This window comes from Apium graveolens, chromosome 3 (genome assembly GCF_009905375.1).
Source record: "Apium graveolens cultivar Ventura chromosome 3, ASM990537v1, whole genome shotgun sequence".
NCBI lineage: Eukaryota > Viridiplantae > Streptophyta > Magnoliopsida > Apiales > Apiaceae > Apium > Apium graveolens.
In genome coordinates this window covers 92,008,270-92,014,871 of record NC_133649.1, presented here as the reverse complement: position 1 = coordinate 92,014,871, position 6,602 = coordinate 92,008,270, and the positions used below count along the sequence as shown (strand labels likewise).

General features: G+C 36.1%; 1 non-coding gene across 1 annotated transcript; it reads left to right on the top strand.

The window, feature by feature from the left end:
- Nucleotides 1–547: 547 nt before the first annotated feature.
- On the top strand, nucleotides 548–654 carry LOC141716127 (small nucleolar RNA R71). Its single transcript, XR_012572848.1, has one exon. It is a non-coding gene; the product is annotated as a small nucleolar RNA R71 (small nucleolar RNA).
- The last annotated feature ends 5,948 nt before the right edge of the window (nucleotides 655–6,602 follow it).

Sequence of the window (6,602 nt, the reverse complement as noted above, 5' to 3'; positions counted from 1 at the left end):
TTAGAGTTGTTGTTTTGGTGCAAATTGTCGCTGAAAACCAGGAGGGTTGAATTGTTTTGCTCCAAACTGCCGGAACGGCTGTTGCATCACATTCTGATTGTTGCTCCAGCAGAAGTTAGGATGATTTCAGTTGTCAGGATAATAAGTGGCAGGAACTGGCTGCTGCGATCTCTGAAAGTTGCTCACAAACTGAGCTGAGTCACTAGATATAGCGCATTGCTCTGTCGCATGTGGACCTGCACACAGCTCACAAACACTAGTTATCTGCTTAACACCATAGTTATCCAGAGAATCGATCTTCATAGACAACGCCTTTAGTTGAGCAGTGATAGTCGTAGCTGTATCAACTTCAAGAACTCCTGCTACCTTGCCCTATGGAAATTTCTGGGTTGGATACTGATATTCATTAGCAACCATCAGTTCAATTAGATCATAAGCTTCTTCATAGCTCTTTACCCATAATGTTCCGCCTGATGCTGCATCGAGCATGGGTCTGGACTATGCTCCCAACCCATTGTAAACACAAGTGATGATCATTCAATCAGGAATTCCATGATGAGGACACTTCCTAAGCATCTCCTTGTAGCGCTCCCAAGCTTCATATAAAGATTCTCCTGATTGTTGTGCAAATTGAGTAAGAGCATTCCTGATTGCAGCTGTCTTCGCCATAGGGAAGAATTTAGTAAGAAAATTTTGAGCAAGATCTTCCCAAGTAGTAATTGAACCAGCTGGTAGAGAGTGTAACCAGCTCTTAGCCTTGTCCCTCAGAGAGAATGGGAACAGTCTCAACTTCACAGCATATTTAGAAACACCGTTGAACTTGAAGGTGTCGCGTATCTCAATAAAGTCCCTAATGTGCATATTGGGATCTTCCGTTGGAGAACCCCAAACTGGACTGAATTTTGTACCCATTGAATTATGTCAGGCTTGATCTCAAAGGTATTAGTTGTGATAGCAGGCCGGACAATGCTAGATTGAATGTCATTGATCTTGGGTTGAGAAAAATCTATTAAGGCTCTCGTTCGTGCTGCTGGATCTCCCATTGTAATGAGTACCTAAAACACAAACAAATAAATCAGTGAAAGTAAAAGAATCTGGGTCAGTGAACTTTAACGACCATTGATGACAAGCACATAAACTAAAAATTAACATCGAGTCCCCGGCAGCGGCGCCAAAAACTTGTTAGGGCGAAAACACTGCGCTAATATTCATGCAAGTATACGCGTTTCGCAAGTAGTATAAGATATAAATCAGATTCGTTCCCACGGAGATTGGTTTAGGTTAAGTTCAATTTATGCACCTATGCAATAATGTATGGTTATCGCTCAATGCTAAGACAAATAACAAATTGGATTTTTATTAAACTAAGAGATTAAACTAAATAACATTAACTAAGAGAATTGAGGTTGAATTACTATATATGACAAACATGGGATCCTAACTTCATTAAATACTTCATTCAATAGCCTTTTCGTTCTTAACCTTAGCATGTGATGGTGATGACACTAATCAGGATAACACGAAACTGATAAACGCTAACTTTCAGTTGCACGAGTACCATTCTACCAGACATCCACAAAAGAGATAGAAGCTGAATAGGCACCAATTATATTGAGACCCTATATATCTATAGATTTTGACAACATAACGGTTTAAGCACAAGTTATCCATAATGATTACAGAGGGCAAGTAAAACGGTTAGAGTCGCCCATTAATCATGCATACAATACATGAACCTATGCTAGAATGGCAAGTTTTAAACCTCTATATTCACTGTCGCTTCAATATAGATTAACACGTTATCTTATATGTTAGTACGCACATAAGACGAATAAGCACAACCAATATTAGGATATCAATCAATCACCACACACCAAGATATCAAAATAATTAACTATAGAAATCTATAAGTAAATCCGCTAGAATCCCATGACAACGATTAGCCCCTAATCGAACTCATCGTCACCATGGTTCCAATGAAAGCATGGTATAAAACAAGGTCTTAATAAACTGAATAATAATCAAAGTATGAATAAACGAGATCTAGGTTCAACAAGAATAAAAACGAGCATCCAAAGTTACAACTAATTCAAAGAATCATAAGTTGAAAACAAGATCTTCTTTTTCGGAGTTTAACTGTGCTTCTAGGTCTTCTCCTTGGTATCCTAATCTTCCCAGATGATGAAAACCCTTTTTTTAAGTATATATATGCCCCTAGTGGACCTGGACCCTTAAAATCGTCAAATTCCACTCAAAAAAGGCTTTTTCAGCAAAATCAACGAACAGCCGCGCCTTGGGCGGCCGCTCAGCTCTCTGGGCGGGCGCTCAGCTCTCTATCTGGAAAAATTTCTGATGAATCTTGTTTTGGCCATAACTTGAGTTCTACTCGTCAGAATTAGACAATTCAACTGCCCACGCGAAGCTAACGAAATTCTCTACAACTAGAAAATGGCCATGGATTCCAAATCTGATCACTTTTTATCATATTTCCTTTAAAAGCTCATTTCTTCATATAACTGATACCTGAAATGCAATAACACAAAAACACATCAAAATACAAACAACTTGAGTCCAAAACACTAATTTAAGCTTGTAATAAAGCATTCCAAGTGGATATAAATCCACATATCAACTATTCATAAGGATTAGAAAAAGTCCAAAAAAAATTTGGGTTATTATATCCATCTACTCATTTGAGACCTCCTAAGCATGTTTTCGTATGCTTGATTTGCTATGTCAACAACAATTCTGATTTTGCCTTCCTGAGCCCTTTCTTCTCTGTCAAAAACCATTTTTTATTGAAGTTTTCAACATTAAAGGCTTCAACATATGCATATAGAATCTGTAGATTTACCCGAAATATAATTTCTTCTTCTTCAGTTTTAACAAAATCAGGAATGATTATTACTCTGTCAGTATCAGGAACTAAACTTTCAGGATTGATAGTGTCAGGATTGTTAGGAATATGTGTATCAGTTTGATGATAAGTTAAACAAAACACTTAAGTAGAAATCTAGTGTTTGTAGCCTCAACGGATAAGACCATCTTGGCTATCCGTTGAAGGAGTAGCTTTATTTAGCAATAAGTTTAGTATTGTAGCACATTTCATTCTCTGGTTTCAAGTTGTAATTCTTAGATGTTGTAGGAAATTATCAGTCATGTTGACTACTAATGGATATACAAATAGGAGGGCTAATTGTAAATATTTTATGCCTTGTAATTTTGTATAAGTGAAGAAGTATCAACTGATATTGAAGACCTTCAACGGATAAGAAACAAAGCTTCAACGGATGTCTCTAATGCTTCAACGGATAATATCCATCAACGGATAAGTGCTTCAACGGATAAAGACTTCAACTGATAATGCATCAACGGATAAGGCTTCAACGGATAAAGCTTCAACGGATAAGGCTTCAACGGATAAAGCTTCAACGGATAAAGCCTCAATGGATAAGGCATCAACGGATGAAAGCTTCAACGGATGCTTGGTTCATTAGCAGTTGATAGTGACAATTCACAAGCTGACAGAGGCACATGGGTTGATAGAGACAAACTGGAATGTGGAAGCCTCTAGAATCAAGAAAATGCAGCATTCCCATTCTGATGCAAACAAGGAAGTATTCAAAGATTCACAGATTATCGTAGATTGCATTGGATAGAGAAATGAAGAAGAAACATGTGAAGAATCCTTTCAATTGTATTTTACAGTTTTGTCTTCACTTGTAAACTTGGTGTTATATAAACCAAGTAGCAGCTAGTAATTAGATTTGAATTTTCCTGAGCTGTTTAGAAATATCAAGAGAGAAAATCATCTAGTTTGTACTAGGAAGCAGCTGTGATTTAATTCTTTGAATCACAGATTTTCTGAAATAACACATCTCTTGTGGAACAACAAATCCACCAGAAAAGTTTTTAAGTTCTTTGTGTTCTTTACATTTGTGTTTGAATATATATCTGTCTGTATCAGCTTCAAGCAATTCACACACATTTGTTCACTTAAACACTTAGCCTTAGAAACTGCTCAAAACTTGAAAAAGTTTTGAGATTTACATTCAACCCCCCTTCTGTAAATCTCATTGTTAGTCCATTGGGAATAACAAGGATTTACCCTGTCAGGAACTGAATCAGGATTTGCATTGTTGTTGTCAGAAATTGAACTTGTAGTAGCAGGAGCAGCTTCCAATTATAGTTGTCTTGGTCATATAACAAGCTGAGCTTCTTGTTCTTCTTCACTTTCAGGAGTGTATAGATTTGGATTAAGGAAAAGCCTTGGTACATGATGAAGAAATAAAGGATCAACAATCATTCTTGGACCTTGAGACTGAGATGTCTCAGGTAATTCCTCAATTCTAACACCAATTGACCTTGTTCTCCTCTTAGTAGGTGTTATGCCACATTTTGGCATAGTCCAAATTTCTAATATTTAATAATTATTAATTCTGATTAATAATTAATTACTTATTGCCCAAGTAATATCCTTTCCCTGAAACGAGGAAGAATCAATCACAATCAATTAATTACGGAAAAATATCTCAAAACTATATCTTTCAAATTAAGGAAGATATCACAATGCCAATATTATATCAAATAAAATTGGTAATTAGCATATTAACAAAACTTATCCCTAAAGTCTCTTAGGGATAAGTCCTGAATTTCATAGAACTGTGTAGGCTTGATCCAATATAAATTGGTACATGTTAGGGCGAAATCACGCGCTAATAATACACGCAAGTATATGCGTCCGCAAGTAATATAGAATAATTTCTAGTTCATTTCCACAGAGACTCAGACTAATTATGTTCAATTAAACTCACTCTCCAATGTATGATTACTTCTCAATGTTAAGACAATAACACTTAGAATTTATTAACTAATTATTAACTATAATTAACTACTACAATTAAGCACTTAACACTTCGAATTAACAATATTAAAACACTCATGAGATCACAACTTCATTACTACTTCCTTCAATAGTCATTGTTATTACCCTTAGCATGCAACATTGATGATATTAATCGAATAACACGAAACTGATAAAAGCCAACTTTCATTATACTAATACCATTCTACCAAACATCCACAATTAAGATAGAACTTGAATAGGCATCAATTATGTTAAGTCCCTATATGTCTACAGAAATTAACAACATAACGATTTAAGAACAAGTTATTCCTTTTGATTACATAGGGCAAATAAAATGGTTAGAGTTACCCACTAATCATGCATACTCGTACATGAACCTATGCTAGCATGGCAAGTTCTAAATCTCAAGATCCACCATCGCATCACTAGAGATTAACACCCTATCTTATATGTTTGCGACGCACATAAGACGAATAAGCACAACCAATACTAGATATCATACAATCATCACACAATAAGGTTTTAAACAACTAACTAAAGAATTCCATAGTAAATCCGTTACGACCCCATAATCACGATTAGCCCATGATAGCACTCATCGTCATCATGAGTTCATATGAAAACATGATAAATAAACACAAGAGAATAATAACTAAACTAATTATATTAAACCAGAGTACGTCACAAGAGTAAATAGGTTCAAAGTAAGAAAACTAGCATCCAACTGTTAAAACGAAATAAGAATCACAAGAAAATATGCTTCCTCTTCGTTGCGGTGTGCTAAAACGGTCTTCTTCCTTATCTCCTTCGCTCCTTGATTAATACTATGATCCAACCTTTGGGAAATGTCTCTGAAATCTACTTATATAGGAGTCCCATAAATCCCAGATTACTTAAAAGTTGGAAGCCAAACAGAAATAGAAGTCTAAAATAATTATTCTGAATTTACGACCCTGCGCGGCCGCTCAGCAAAGCTGAGCGGGCGCTCAGCTTCCTGCGCGGCCGCTCAGCATAGCTGAGTGGGCGCTCAGACCCCTTCTGGAAAAATGGTCTGATTTGCTCCATTTCTTCGCTGTAATTTGCTCCTCTCTTCCCACTTGCAATGCTGAACATATGCCAAGGCTTATTATTGATGAATTCTCCCCTGAAATGCAACTAATACCCTGAAATGCATAAACACTAGAAAAACGCATCAAATACACAAAATACTTGATTTTAAGACACCAATTTAAGCTATTATAAGACGTTCTGAGTGGTATAAAATGCCACTTATCACACCCCCAAACTTAAATCGATGCTTGTCCTCAAGCGTCACAGACTCAAAAACAAAATAAAAACATGCATGAATGCAATCTATATGAAATGCATCAATCCCCCTTACTATGACCAAACCAACCAACTCACAAAATCTCAACAAATGCAATTAGGCGAATAAAGATAAATCGAATCATACAAACTAATATACAACCAGAAACATGGTGTGTGCAGATGCTTAACAGATATGCTTCACAACTAGATTAATTATCATGACTCAACTATCATCAAGGCAATCGCATAATTATACAAAGAATAAAAATTCTAGGTACAAAGTGACTTATAACACTACAAGAATCCTGGAGCTTATTACGGAATCATGCTTTTTATTTATAACAACAAATGCTTATTTGACCGTGCAATGAGTGAGGTCCACAAAAGACTTATACAATGGTATCCATGTAGCGAGCGTTAGGTTAGC